The 12,905-nt window shown below is 44.8% G+C and overlaps 1 protein-coding gene across 1 annotated transcript in view; it reads left to right on the top strand.

Moving 5' to 3' along the window:
- Window positions 1–365: 365 nt before the first annotated feature.
- Window positions 366–12,905, top strand: part of SIL1 (SIL1 nucleotide exchange factor) — a 197,744-nt gene continuing 185,204 nt past the window's right edge. Inside the window, exon 1 of the mRNA XM_069484092.1 lies at window positions 366–477. The gene's annotated coding sequence lies outside the window, so the exon portion shown is untranslated. The remainder of the gene's footprint in view (window positions 478–12,905) is intronic.

The following is a 12,905-nucleotide window of genomic DNA, read 5'->3' as shown; positions in this document are numbered from 1 at the left end:
CTGTCCCAAACTGAGTCATAACGGCTTAATTTATTTTTACCCCCACCCCCACCTTCTCTGATTTTTTTTTTTATGAGGATTCTTCCGCTCGAAAGAAAGTAGGCTTTTGGGGAATCAGAGAAGAAACTTCGGAAGCTCCTACTCGCAAGCAAAACCAGGCCTAAAGGCATCCCTTCTAGACTTTTCTCACTCCTGCGGAGGGACACAGGGAAAGAAAATGCAAGCGGTCTGCGGAGGGAGACGCTAGCGGGCGGGGCTGAACGGAAGCCGGAGAGAGGCGGGGCTCATAACTGGGAGCGACGCGGCCGCCGGCTGTTCTGGCCGGCTACAATTGGGCGAGGCGGCGAATGGCGTAATAGCCGCGCGCTCACGGCGTCAGACGGTCGCTACCGCGTTTGCGCAGGAGAAGCTGGTTGCCGCTGCGGCCGCCTGGAATTGTGGGGATTGTGTCTTCCCCTCGGCTGCGGGAAGCCGAAGGTAGGGGCGGTGAGGGCCGCCCGGCCCTGGAGGTGGGCTGGGGGCTCACGGCGCTTCTTGGGCCTCCTCGCGCCCGCGGCCTCGGTGCCTCCCCAGCAATGTTCTGGGATTCCCACGTGTCCCCCCTGATGTTTCTAAAGAGGGACATCCATCCCGCCTTCCGCACCTTTCTCACTCAAAACGTCTCCAGTAGTAACTGCTCCATCGGTAGTAGATGAGGAGTCGAGACTGGCTTTGGCTCAGCAAATGTTTTAGTTTTGTCCCCTTTTCTTGACCACAGTTTCCGTCATCTATCCAAATTCGGTGTTGATCTGCGAGATCCCTGCGTCTCTTTACCATATGGAATTGTGCCCTACTCCCTTCGTATTTCCACTCTCTCTTCGCATGTTTTGCCTTTTTCCTGGCAGATGGAAAACTTGCCTTTAAAGTGAGGTTAGACTTTGGTGTGTCTCAAATCTCCTAGGGAGTTTGTGCATAATTCTTAGAGTCCACCTTCAGGGATTTCACCTAAGGTGGTGCGTGGGCAACTGCAGTCCCCACCCCAGGTGTTTCTCACTTAGATGGTCCTAGAATTCTGGCTTTGATTATCTGTTTCAGAAGGCAGGAGGGAATGGGGCTCCAGGTAGGAAAGGTTAGGAATCAGGAAATGCCCAACACCTGAGAGGCCGGTGGGGGCTTCCTTTGCAATAATACCTTTAAAAATTTATGTTCACTACCCATATGTAAGATGAGTTTTCTAATATTTTAAAATGTCTGGTTTCGATTAAAGCCCAGTTGTCTTTCCCACCTCAATAAACCCAAACAAAACCGCAAACTGCTTTGAGGGATGGGGGTGGTGTGGGAGGTGGAGGGCTGGCTATTAGATTAGATTTTGTAGGCAGAGAATGAATTCTCCATATTTGCTAAGAAGCTGATGTGTTTATACACACAGTGTTTGGGTGAAAGATGGGTTTTTCGTTTTTTTTCTAACCAGTAGACCACCAGGAATGAAAGATGGGGGTATGTACCTGTATTTTTAGCTCTCACCCCACCCAGAAAAGTTTTTTTTCTTTTCTGATGAAAGTATAGTCAGATTTGGGGATAGGATAAGATTTTGATGGAAGCAAGGGTGCAATGATATTGGGATTTGTATAACATGGGTCAGAACTTGGTCTGTGGGTTCAGTGAAGAACATAGCCTTTGGATTTTTCACATGATGTTGCCACTCCAGATTTATTTTAACCTTTCTTTCATATGCTTGGTGAATTTAATCTGCTAATTAATACATGTGCTGTTCTGATGAAATTGGCAATAGAAAAGACTTACTGCCCTCATTTGACAGATGATAGAAATGTGGAGTATTTTAGCTGGGTTGTGGTAACCCAGTAACAAAAAGTTGCCTGGTACTTTGATTCCAGCTTTCTTCCCCTTCCTTGCTGTTTTCTGAAGGCCAGCTATTATTTCCTTCTCTGCAGAGGCCAACTTTGAGACCTGGTGTGTTTCATTGGTAGGAAAAAAGACTAATAAAGTGAAAATGAAAAGTAACTGATTTTAAAATAACAAGCATGCCAGAACTTAATCCTCCAATGAATGTTGTTTTCCTTTAGAGTGGTGTGGGTGGTGGGGGTTGAGGGTGGCTTCATCTAAGAGATATGGGCATGGTTCTAAGCAGTTTTGAAAATCTGGGATTGTTTTCAGAGACTTTTTTTTTTTTTTTTTTTTTTGAGATAGGGTTTTGCTCTTTCACTCCAGCTAGAGTACAGTGGTGTGATCATAGCTCATTGCATCCTCACCTCTTGGGGCTCAAGTGATCCCCCTACCTCAGCCTCCTGAGTAGCCGGGACTACAGGCATGCCCACTGCACTTGGCTAATTTTTCCACTTTTTTGTAGAGATGGTGTCTTGCTCTTGCTAAGGCTCAGAAACATTTTTGAACCATGTGAAAGATCAGTGTCATTAATAAATAATACCATACTTTTTTTTTTTTTAATTCCAACTGGCATGGCTAAGCAACCTTGTTACCTGACTCCTCTTTGGATGAGTTAACGGTTCTATTGAAGTGGACATAATGGATTTTTTTTTTTCTTTTTTCTTTTTTTTTTTTTTGAGACAGAGTCTCACTCTGTTGCCCAGGCTAGAGTGAGTGCCGTGGCGTCAGCCTAGCTCACAGCAACCTCAAACTCCTGAGCTCAAGGGATCCTCCTGTCTCAGCCTCCCGAGTAGCTGGGACTACAGGCATGCGCCACCATGCCCGGCTAATTTTTTCTATATATATTTTTAGCTGTCCATATAATTTCTTTCTATTTTTAGTAGAGGTGGGGGTCTCGCTCTTGCTCAGGCTGGTCTCGAACTCCTGAGCTCAAACGATCCGCCCACCTCGGCCTCCCAGAGTGCTAGGATTACAGGCGTGAGCCACCGCGCCCGGCCTGACATAATGGATTTTTGAAGTATAGTCAACCAAGAGTTTTGATTCTGAGTCTACCACTTATTAGCAATGTGACCTTGGACAAGTTACTTCACCTCTTAGGCTACATAGGAGTGGGACCAACATTTACTTTGAAGGGTGGATACATGAGGTAATACACATGAAAGCTCTTGGGACATAGGAATGCAATAAATGTTTGTTTTCATCCTTAAAGAATGAGGATTTGCTATTTTTTTTTTTTTTGGAGACCCCGGCTGGAGTGCCATTGGTATCAGCCTAGCTCACAGCAACCTCAAACTCCTGGGCTTAAGCAATCCTACTGCCTCAGCCTTCCGAGTAGCTGGGACTACAGGCGTGCGCCACCATGCCCGGCTAATTTTTTTTTCTATATATATTTTAGTTGGCCAGATAATTTCTTTCTATTTTTAGTAGAGACGGGGTCTCGCTCTTGCTCAGGCTGGTCTCGAACTCCTGACCTCAAGCAATCCACCCACCTCGGCCTCCCAGAGTGCTAGGATTATAGGCGTGAGCCACCGTGCCCGGCCATATTTTTTTTTTTTTTTTTTTGAAGGGTCTTGCTCTGTCCCCTAGATTGGATTGCAGTGGCCCAATCATAGCTCACTGCAGCCTGAACTCCTGGGCTCAAGTGATCCTCCCTCCTCAGTCTCTCAGGTAGCTAGGACTACACGTGTGTACCATCACATCCAGCTCAATTTTTAAAATTTTTTTGTAGAGATGAGGTCTTGCTCTGTTTCCTGGGCTGGTCTCAAATTCCTGGCCTCTAGTGATTCTCCTGCCTCAGCCTCCCAAAGTGCTGGAATTATAGGCTTGAGCCACTGTGCCCAGCTAAGATTTGTTATTAATGAGAATATTCAAAAGAACATGACAATATCTAAAAGGAAGTTGTACCTTTTTCAAAATAGGTGGATGCCTTCCAGTTCTTTTTTTCATATGTTTGTGGATTCACACTCAGACCTGCTTATCCTGCCTCCTGTCTTTTTTTTATTTTTTTCATTTATTTTCTGTCCTTTTGTAAGTGAAGTTCTGCTGCAGAGGCTGTCTGCCAGTCTATTGGAGTAAGCCTCTTTTCAGGATAGCTAATCTGAACATTCTTACAATGCTAGCCCTTTGGTTGTGTATTCCTGGGGGTTTTTCTCTGGGGCTCCAGCAGGTGCTTGGATCATGCTCTGTAGCACAGACATCTGTAACTCCTGGATTTGGTGTCAATTTGGAGACCTGTCCTTGTGGAGCTAATCTTTTCTCTTTCTGAGAGAGGATGAATACTTTATCCTTCTCTGAGTCGGCCTTAAACTGCAAGCCTTAGTCTTCTATAGCAGAGCTTTGTATTTTAATTATATGTGATCTAAAGAGGGAGTATGCCGTCCTTTTCTTAATTTACTTTCACCAAGGATTTCATTGCTAAGTAGAGGAGGAGAATAGCCTGTTGCTATTCAGGTGAGGCTTTGAGTAAACCCTGATTCCTAGCATCAGCAATAACTGTGTTTGTCTTTGGGACAAAAACCTTATAAAAGATTCAAGCTGCTCAGACACATGTGGAGAACCTCATACAATTTTCCTGACTTGTGAGGAGTTCACACCTGGCATTCTCACTTGTACACATTTCTGCCCTGGAGACAGTGAAAATCTGGTAGCAACAGAAAAATGTGTTCAGCCCAGACTTGGAATTCCTTCAGATTCTGCAGGTAGCTACCAAACAAGAGTGTGGTTGTGCTGGCTGGTCATATCTGCCCTCATCCTTCTAATACTGCTCTTGGCTTTGGTATTGCTCTTGGCAGAGTCAGTACATAAGTAAGTAACATTGTAGGAAGTCAAAGGCAGAAAGCTGTCTCTGAAAATAGGGCTGGGCAAATGGAAAATGCCAGTCTTGCCTCAGGAGTGCTACTGAAGTGCTGTAAATCCTTCATGACAACCACCATGTTTCTTTGTGTCACTTCATTTGTGAAATGGGAATGTCTTTGTTGATGTCTCCCATGAGAAGGGTGAATAACCATCCTAAATTGCTCAGGACTGGAGAATTTCCCAGATGTGGGACTTTCAGTGCCCAAACCAGGAAAGTCCAGAGCAAACCAGGACAAGTTGGTCACCCTACCTGTGACCATTATGCAAATTAATGAACATGCTGTCCTTAGGGTTCATCTTAAGGAGCAACCCGTTGGGTTCATCTAATTAAATATTTTTCAACCTTTTGTTCACTATCACGTGTTAAGACACTTTCCCCCTAAATGTCCGCTCCTCTGTGGAATTTTTTCTTTTTCTTTTTTTTTTTTTTGAGACAGGGTCTCGCTCCATTGCCCTGGCTAGAGCACAGTGGTGTCATCATAGCTCACAGCAACCTCAAACTCCTGGGCTCAAGCAATTCTTTTACCTCAGTCTCCTGAGTAGCTAGGACTACAGGTGCACACCACCACACCTGGCTAATTTTTTGACTTTTTTATAGAGATGGGGTCTTGCTCTTGCTCAGGTTGGTCTCAAACTCCTGGCCTCTCAAAGTGCTAGGATTACAGCTGTGAGTCACTGCACCTGGCCCCCTATGGAATTTTAATACCACAGATATACCATGTATCTGTTTATGTACTGTGCCCTTTGGATGACCACAAGCCATTGTAATATCCAAAATTTTTATCCCCCAAGAATCAATTTTCATTCCCTTCATGGTGATACTGCATCCATTGAAAATGCATGGTCTTATCTAATACTCTTTTTCCAACATAGTCATCAAGGTTTGTGTTCTATCTAGAAGACACAGCTGTTTACCACAAGCTTTTTCGGTGCCTCAATCACCAAACTAGTAAAAGCAGAGGAACATTGTCTCACCTGATGTAAACTCCAAATCACAGCAATTACCAACACAGAAGAAGACTTCTGTGACCAAATGTAGGAATTTTTCCACACATACCAAGCAGCAGACACCAGCTGGGTATTCTCTAATTCAATTCTGACACTATCCGGAGATGTCAGATCCCACAGGGTGAGGGCTCAGTTCCCTGAAACTGCACCCCCCTTTGGACACCAGTTGCATGGCTGGGCCTCCAGAACTTCTTACTGACCAGCTTCAGGTTGGGGTTTCCACAACCCCCTCTTTGGGTTCTATTAATTTGCTGGAGTGGCTCACAGACTTGGTTTGAGGATAGGTTATGGCAGCCAAGCAAGTTTTAGCTGTCCTGTCATTGTCTGTCTTCTCTGTTGGTTGGCTTATTTATTCACATCAACAGTTATAGCTAGTTCATGCTGAGTAACTAAAAGTTGCGAATAGTAAGGAAACTTGCAGCTTCTCTGCCATTTCTTTACTTACTCAGCTCAGTTCTTACCTTTTCAGATTTTCTCTAAGCAGGTACCTGAGCCAGCAGGGCCTGTTTCCTGGGCAGTGTCTGACATGAGGATTTTACTGGAGAAGGGCTAGCGGTTAAGAGTCTGCCTGGGTCCCTCAGGCAGTGTGTTCTCCTTGTCTCTTGCTTTCTGCTCTTCAGCCAGACTTGAAGCAATTAGCTCATTAAGGGAACTTTCACTTTTGTCCCGGCTTTCTTCTTATTTCTATGCCCATTTGTGGTCCTTGGGCAAGGTCAGGGAGTCACAGACAAATACACTGACCTGGATTTTGTGCTCAAGTTGACTCTCTCCCTTTGAGATTTACAACCCGTTCAATGTAGCAATAGGAGTAGGGAAAGAGCCCCTGAAGCCACTCTCATTATTTTGATCTCAAGCTGAGTTTTAAAAAAAATTTGAACACTACAACTATGGCCTGTGCCTTACTTCTCTGAATGAAACAAGGTAAAAACTTACTATTTGAGGGGAGGGCCAATCTGAATTGGTAAAAATAATAGGAATAAGAGTGTTTTCATGGAAATACCGTTTGGCAAGCCTCTGCAGTATCTTACGTAGTCTGATTGCTTCCCTGGTTTCCTATTACTGTGCTCCTGGATTATTACAGAAGCCTCCTCCTATTTAGCTTTAGCTTCCTCCAGGACATTATATACCACTGCCACTTTGGGTCTTCCTATGTACAGTGCTAATCAGAACACTTATGCCTGGAAGCCTTTAATGGCACCCACTGGCTGCTGAATAAATTCCACATGTATCAAGTTGTCTTGGTGTTCCAAGCCTATGGCAGTACATCCCTGTCCTACCACTTTAACTGTATCCTGCACCATCATCCACATGTAACCCTCACCCTGCTAAACCAGCCCGTGTGATCCTCTGTGCGTGCCTCATGTTTGTGTTTTTGCCAGTTCTTTTGTACAGAGCACTCTCTCCGTTCCCTTCTTTATGTTGCAGAGCTACCTTCTTCAGTGAGCCTTACCTGATACGTCCTCATCTGTGTCCCCATAGCAACACCTTAAGTATAGAATTGAGCATACTTTATTTTGGCTAGTTGTTTTTCTTTTATATGAACTTCTCAAGGCCATGGGCTATGCTTTATTATGTGTTTCTTAGTATTAATATAATGCTCAGTGTCACATGGATACCATAAATGGTTGTTGAATGGATGAATACATGAAAACCTGAGAAATGATAACAATCCTTTTGAAATCCTACTTCTTCCCTGATTCCCAGCCATGGGAATTCAGCATGCTCCACTCCCAGAGCCCTTTGTATCTGAAGGAGTTCTGTTCCTGAGAGTAAGCCTCATGTACCCAGCTGGATTAGAAAGTCCTGGAGGGCAGAGACTGCCCTCATTCTTTTTTGTGTACCCAGCTCCCAGCACAGTTCATGGCAGGAACACCCCATAGAGGGTGTTGAGTAAATGCTTGTGACTTTAAGAGTCTGTTTGGTCAACTGATGTACCGGCCAGTTATTTAGCCTCCTTTGTCACTCACTGGCTAGAGGTCACCAACCTATATGTTTTCAGGGCCAGGTAGAGAACAGAAAGGCAACAGAGAATGGTGGTCCTGTGTGAAACTGGAGTGGTCACGTGCATGAGGGGCAGCTGCTACTCAGTTTGTCATTGTCATGGGTGAATGTGACTCTAGTGGCCTCATCATTTCATATTATGAGATGCCAGATATCCAGATTTTTATGTGAAATCCCCAGGGACTATGAAAGCACATTTGTGGTCCAGGTTCAACCTATATAGCTTTCCCATTTGTGTGACCTTTAGGTAGAGGCTTGAGTTTCACACATTTAAGTTCCTTGTGGAAGAATAAAGGGAGGGGAGGACATAACCTGAAAACTTTGGAAGGAGTTTTATTAAAAGCCTGGCTTTGGTTAGGATGATCCTATAATTTTCTATGGCTAGAGTGACTTCATCTCTTGGGCTCAGTCCAGTAGAACATCATCTGTGGTCTGGGCTTTATCCTCCTTGTATTCTGATTTCCCTGGGCTATGAAAAGCAACTTTTGTTGCTTGAAAGATGGTGATCTAAGAACTTCTATAATTTTTGCCCTTTTGCCCAGCCTTATCTCTGCAGCTCAGGGCGCAAGGCAGGAACTGACTTTGTATAGGATCCACCATAGGACCCACACCCATGCACTCATCATGAAACCTTTTAGAAATGCTGATTAACCTAACATGCACGGCTTTGGGATGTGGGAGGAAACCAGAGTACCCAGGGAAAACCCATGCAGACGTGGGGAGAACGATCAGACTCCAGAGGCAGTGGCCTTAGCTAGGAATTAATTTTTTTTTTTGTCATTGACATTATAAGGAAATGATGTTGAATGAAATGAAACGACGTTATTTGAGTACTGCTGTATTATTATTTTTTAATGTACCTGAGCAGACCCATGTGTAGTTTCCTCTTCAAATTTCACTCTGTCATTACTCCTGTAGTGTGAGTTTCTCTGCAAACACCTGGACCCAGTTACTCTAGACTGGCTCTCAGAGGTGACAGTTTTGCCTCTCTCTACTCCCTAGAAGTGTCTTAGGGTTTCTCACCCAGGAGTCTTTGGAATAACAATCAGGCCTAAAGTATACTCAACATTTTACTGTTTTCAAATTTTACTGTTTTCAAAGGGCTTTCAAATATAATATATTAATACTATTTTATCTGATCCTGACAATATCTCCATTTTATGGTGGTAAAAAATATTGAGGTTAGGAGAGTCTGAATGACTTATTTAGGGCCATACAGCTAGTCAGGGAAGAGCTCTGACGAATGCAGGTAGCCTACCTCATGTTCATGCACCTTGGCTCTTAGTTCTTGTGTCAGGGAAGTAGTCCTTTTTGGAATTCTCTTACCTGTTTCCAGAGCTGTTTCAGTTGGGGCAGGAGTGGAGTTGTCGTGATCCCTCTTTCCTCTTTTGGTTTGAGCCTGCCCCTCTTGAGGACTGTCCGTTACATAGGCCTGTCTTCTCTGGAGTAAAGGGGTCAGTAGTAGGTTTCTCCATTTTCTGGATGGAGTATACTGAAGCTCCAGTGGGCCAATACCTTTTAGGAGAGTTTGAATTGACAGTCTGTTTCCTATTCTTTGGTGAGAATTATTGCTGCTATTAGGCAGAGGGCTTTGTTTCCAGGTTACAAATCTTTTTAGCAAAGAAGTAAATGTGGAATAGAATTGGAAGGACTCGTGTAGTCCTTGGATATAATTTAGTGCTCCACATCCCAGAGAGAGTAAACATTGTAAAGTGTGCAAGATGGGTTTGGATTAATATCCTGACAACATATGGCTTGGCATGTAGGGCATTCCTTGGAGACCCTCTTTACCATACACAGCCTGCCTTTGCCGGGTGGCCGCTTCCCACAGGTCTTCCCAGCAGCTGTTGTGCACCTGGGTCAATCATCAGCTTCCCCACGCTCTGAAAAAACCCATTTTAACTGGCGAAAGCCCTCATACAGGAGGCGAAATAAACAACCTTCAGAGTGTGTTTTAGTACTATTTAGCTTCCCCTGAGTTTGTCCACGGTATTCACCTCCATTAGGAACACTGGCTGATGCTCACCTCTGGTCTCTCATGAATACAACACTGAAAATCACCTTGCCTTTTCTACTCTGCTGCTCCTGACGTCATGGGTGTGGAAGGTCTCTGGAAGCTCCAGGGAGGCAGTGAGCACTATGGAGGGAAGGCTCATTTGCTTCTAAGTATGAAGTAGAAATCCATGGCTTTTTACCTCTGCTATTTCTACTTAAATCAGAATTTAAGGCCTTCAGAGAGAATTTTATGCATTACTCACACAGCTCAGGGTTGGGGAGGCTCCTTGGCAATCTCTGAGAACTTGTTAGGGGCATGTAGACGTCATGCTCAGGTTCTTTCCTTACCTACACCTGCCCTATGTGGTGCCAAAGAGAGTCGTCCTAGAAAGAGGTTCCAGCTGATGATCTTGTCAGGGCCTCACCGGTAGGCAGCTTTGCAGGCCTGGGACCTGAGCTAGTTCATCTTGGTTTAAGTTCCATGGGTCTGTCCCAGACACATGAAATTCATAGGAGACCATCAAGCCATAGTTCCACTTAGCTAGGTAACTCCAAGAAACATGACTACCAATTTGATTTGTGTGGATGTGTAAGAGCATTCTCTCCTCTCTAGGAAAGGTTGGCTGGGAAGCCAGTTCCCTCTGGAGGAAACCAAGGCAAAGTATCGTGGAAAGCTTTTGGGTCATAGCATCAGATACGCCCAGATTTAAATCATGTACTAGCTGGGAGAATTCAGAGGAGTTATTTAACCTCTCTGCTCCTGTTTGCTCATCTGTAAAGCCCCCTGGGGTTTTCAGATACGTACATACTAAGCACTCAATCAGCGTTTGTCCCACTTGTTCTGCTCCCTCCTTTCCTTTCCTCTCTTCTCCACATTGTCCTTTTAGGGCTATATCTGTAATATGACTGGAATATACTTGTCAGTCTCTTAGCATACTAAGTACTGGGGATAGACTCATTTTTATTCTCTGGATTCTCTTTTATATATTAATAGTTTTGCTTACTACGTTCCTTCTGTTACCACAGGTTATAGTGAAAACAGCTGTTAGTAGATTCTAGCTCTCATCAGTCAGTTCCAACCCAAGGGTTCTTTCTGGTTACCATTCAGTCCACAATTATTTACCGAGTACTCAGTCTGTACCAGGACCTGCTTGGTCATGGGAATATAGTGGTGAATGAGACAGATGTGGTCCCTGCCTTCAGTAGCACCTCTCCAAACCCCTCCTAGATAGGTTACTTCTGTGGATATCTGGTTCCGTTCATTCTCTGGTGCTTCATGTTAATTTCCTCTGAGAGGGCGATCTTCTCCTTAGACCTAGGGAACAGTGTCTCTTTGTGCTACATGGTCCTCGCCTGCTGGCCTGTCTGCTCCCAGCGATGAGAGCAGTGTGCTGAGGCTGAAGGAGAAAGCCCCACAGGCTACTACTGCCTCAGCCACACATGTCCCAGGAGCCTGCGCTTGGCACTCCTGAATGTTCCTTTCCTCCTCGCACGCAGATTATAGTGTTCTGGTAATTTAGATTCAAATAAGCTTCCGCCCCTGTCCCCGCCTTAAACACAAAAAAAGCCCTGTGTATTACAGGGTAGAGAACAAAGCAGGCCAACCCTGGTCTCCTGGCAGGGTTGGTTTTATCATGTGTTTTTTTTTTTTTTTATATAGCCTCACTCTGGGTTGCCTTTAATAGGGTTACTACGTAATTCAGGCATATTGATATTCTGCAGTATAGAATCTCACATCTTTCTTCTTTGTCATTAATAGTGTGACAGGTAGATTCAGAGGCTTTGACTGACACTGACTTCCCTGCTTTAGCCTCCAGACTCCATCCTGTGCCCTAGTGAGCCCTGCATAAAGACCACCTAGCAGCTAGGATGGTGATTTCTCAGCTTCAAAATAGGAGCTGGAGATAGCCCTCTGCTCCCTCCTGCTCTCCTTTTTGCCAATTTTGCCAGCAGTTGCCAAGAAGTGTGTGTGGGGAAGCAGGCAGAATGGCTCTCCGAGAACTCCCAGTGGAGAAATGCATTTTTCTCTCCTCTTCCTCTTGCTGTCGTGTGTGACATTGTGATTTGGTACTGCTTGTCCTTCTGCAATACTGAGTATTACTGTGTATGACTCCTCCAGCCCTGTTGGGGTTTTCAACAATAAATTGCTTGCTGGGTGGTGTTTCCCCTAAATTCCATTCCTGGGAGGGCGGGGGAGTGTGTTGACAATTAGGGACCTAGCTGTGCCTCAGTTTCTGGCACTGTGACCACTGGAGGCATGGTGGGTGAGTCCAGATGAGCCATGTTTCCCACTGCTACTGGGGCTGGGTGTTTGCTGCAGTTGGATTTAGCGTTAAGAGTCACACTAGACTAGAGGCTTGGTTGAAAAGGAGAGAGCACTGCATAATTATTGCTTATGTACCAGTTAAACCTATCAGCCAACAGATGTCAAGTGCAGGAAAAAAGTGCAATAATGTTATTATAATGGCATAATAGTTATCATTATAATAATCGGCTGGCATAGCTTTTGATAAGAGGCAGATTCTGAAATGAGTGCAGGGGGAAGGGTTAACCTTGAACTATAGCACAACGAATGAGCGCTTAACCTTGTAGGACATACTGTGTGGATGATTCAGGTATGAAGTCGCTGCCTTCTCTGCATAGCTGGAGGAGCTACGGAGACTTCAGCTAGGATTGTTTGCCTGCAGGTCCTGTCTTTCTGATGGTGTGCTCCGTCACACTGTCCTTTGATTTAAGATGCTCTAGCCTGCAGGATTACCATCCCGGGGCCCAGCAGCAGTGCGTTCTAGGAGAAACAGACTTCATCCCTGTGGGCTCATTTGGGATTTTCGTAAAACCAAGCCACATCCCCATAGCTACGATTGATGAACTCCACTCCCTATAGCAAACTGTGCTTTATACCTAGGAAGTGGTAATGCATCTCAGTTTTGTACATACCAATTGTGGTGGGCTGCGCTCAAGGAATACAGGCTTTTCTCTCCCAGAGAGCTTTCTAGGAGATACGTTTTCTATTCTGGTTTAGGAAGGTGGTGGTGAAGGGGTGTGGAGCACAGTGGATCTCATAGATGACCCACAAAGACAGCATTGGGGTAGGAGAAAAGAGTCTTTGATTCAGGCAGACCTGTGTTTGACTCTGTTTTTTTTTTTTTTTTTTTTTTTTA

The sequence above is a fragment of the Eulemur rufifrons genome, chromosome 10, assembly GCF_041146395.1.
Source record: "Eulemur rufifrons isolate Redbay chromosome 10, OSU_ERuf_1, whole genome shotgun sequence".
Lineage (NCBI taxonomy): Eukaryota > Metazoa > Chordata > Mammalia > Primates > Lemuridae > Eulemur > Eulemur rufifrons.
The sequence above is the reverse complement of the archived record's forward strand: the minus strand, read 5'-3'. Positions and strand labels throughout refer to the sequence as shown.